The sequence below is a fragment of the Fukomys damarensis genome, unplaced genomic scaffold (assembly GCF_012274545.1).
Source record: "Fukomys damarensis isolate Sample0158 unplaced genomic scaffold, DMR_v1.0_HiC HiC_scaffold_73960, whole genome shotgun sequence".
Taxonomy (NCBI): Eukaryota; Metazoa; Chordata; class Mammalia; order Rodentia; family Bathyergidae; genus Fukomys; species Fukomys damarensis.
In genome coordinates, this window is record NW_022974872.1 from 45,620 (window position 1) to 47,904 (window position 2,285).

A 2,285-nucleotide genomic window follows, 5' to 3' on the forward strand; every position below is an offset into this window, starting at 1 on the left:
AGCCCTGCTCAGGCTGAGAAGGCCCAAGCAGGCCAACAGTGTTCCACTCCACTGTGCCAACTGCCTGTGTTAATGGCCATCTCCCACCAAAAAAGAACCAGGATTGCCTCCCAAAATGGCCAACCTGGGCTTCAGGAGGGTGGTGAGAAGTTAAATGATGTGGTCAAGAAAACTTTGAAATGCAAATACAGAGCTGTGCATAATATATATTTTAATACAACTAATTGGTATACAACATTACCAGTGTAATATTTTCCAGCTACCAAAAATACTACCACTATAGACAGACTCTGGATGATGCCATTGCTGCCACGGCTTGGAGATCTGTGCCAGTTCCTTTTTCAATTCAAGAAGTCAAATGAGTCCAAGTGCTCACCAGCAGTGTCTCATCATATACATCCCCCATAAGGGACAGCTGTTTAAATACAGGCTGATTTGATTCAATCCCAAAAGCACAGACGCATTTCAGCATCACAGGTACCTGGGAACCAAAAGGATTGGCTAGGACTGTGCATTTATTTTAAGAAAATAATTATTCCAGATAAGAGGGAGAGAGGAGCAAATGGGGAAGAAGTGGTGGAAGGAAGAGTGATCAGACAGTATTTTCATGACAGGAGAGATAAAAGTGGACACTAACTAGAACAAGTGTGTTAGTGTCTGCAGCATCCCCATTGCTAATGGTCTTCAGGCCAGGTCCATAGACACCATGGAGGAACCGTGCCCTGCTACTGGGTGCCTGGTGATGATAAACTAGTGCTCATTTGAGCCTGAGCAGAACACAATTAGGAATGGGAGTGAGGTGCCCTGTGATGATAAACTAGTGCTCATTTGAGCCTGAGCAGAACACAATTAGGAATGGGAGTGAGTTATAACCAAAGAACAAAGAAAAATGGATTTTAATATCAACAACCCCGGAAAACTCCATTTCTAATTTGGAGGCCACTAATAATGGAACATATTCATGATCCTTAGCATGCAAATGTTCTAAATGGCAAAGTAGCATAACTAAAGACCCTCATTTCTTGATATTAAAATATTAATGTACAACTTCATGAACTCTATTTTGCTGATTTAATCAAGATTCCTTGCTTAAGAAAAGCATAATTATATGGTTTTTAAAATCCTCTTGAAAAAGACCTGGCATTAAATTTTTCTTCTACTCTTTCTTCCCAAGGAACTGGAAAACACATTACAAAATGGAAAACTAGGTAGCATTCACTGAGTGCTTATGTGCCAGAGACTTTTCCACTGAATACTCGCAGATGTTCTGTGTGGTCAGGGTTTCTGTGGATGGAGGAACATTGTGTACTTGGCTGAATTAAAGGGAGAATGCCAGACTAGGCTGCCAGGTCAAAAACCTGATGCAGGCCGCTAGGGTGCACCACCTCTCCCGGATCCCACCCACTCTGCCTTCCTGGAGGCCTTCTTCCCCTGTGGGGTGGCCCCTCCACCAACCTGTTGGAATCCTGGCTTTTCCATAGCCCTCCTCCAAAGCTGATCTTTCTGTGAAGCTTCCACAGGTCATGGGTCCTCCGACCTTGTCCTTATGCCTTCATCCCCAGAGCAAGGCAACCGATGCTCTTACACATGGCAGACCCCTGACAGCTTCATTACATTTGGGGCGTATTATTTAAAATGAAAACCCCCATGAAACTAACCCTGAAAACAGTTCCACTGAGATTTCAACCTCCACAGCAGAATTCTACTCTTCCATCTCCTCTCTTGCCTGCTGACTTCTGCTTCACGACCTTAATTCTTTCCATGTTTGTGGTCACAGAATCCATTCCACAATTCTGGTGAGCCAAGGTACTACTCAACGTTGGGTTTCTCTACACCAGACACTCCCACCAATAACACGATTTGATAAAATTAAAAGGGCTGTATCAAAAGACAAAAGGCTGGTTTCTTTCTTTTTTTTTATTGAGTTTATTGGTACATTTAGGGATACAGTATAGTTACATTCATTGTTGGGATCATGTACCTTTACATGGCAAGTCTTGATTCTCATTTTTTCCCCTTACCTCTGCCCTCCCTTCATCCCCTCCTCCCCTCCCCATCTACAAACACTTTATTTTCATCTTTTCATTCTCTCACATTTTTTTCTTTTCCCTTTTTGTTCTTCCCCTACGTATCACACCTTCCCTACACCTTTAGCTCCTTTCCTCCCATTTCTAAATGTCAGTAATCTTATTAGAATCTTATGCATTGTTGCAGAATATTCACACCAGGGAAACTATTTGGTATTTACACATGTGGGACTTATTTATTTCACTTAGGAGTATATC

The 2,285-nt window shown here is 42.4% G+C and overlaps 1 long non-coding RNA gene across 1 annotated transcript in view; it reads right to left on the bottom strand.

The window, feature by feature from the left end:
- Positions 1-261: 261 nt before the first annotated feature.
- The window catches only part of LOC104854980, a 14,378-nt gene continuing 12,354 nt past the window's right edge, over positions 262-2,285 (bottom strand). The window contains exon 3 of the long non-coding RNA XR_004516015.1: positions 262-481. This is a non-coding gene — a long non-coding RNA (uncharacterized LOC104854980). The remainder of the gene's footprint in view (positions 482-2,285) is intronic.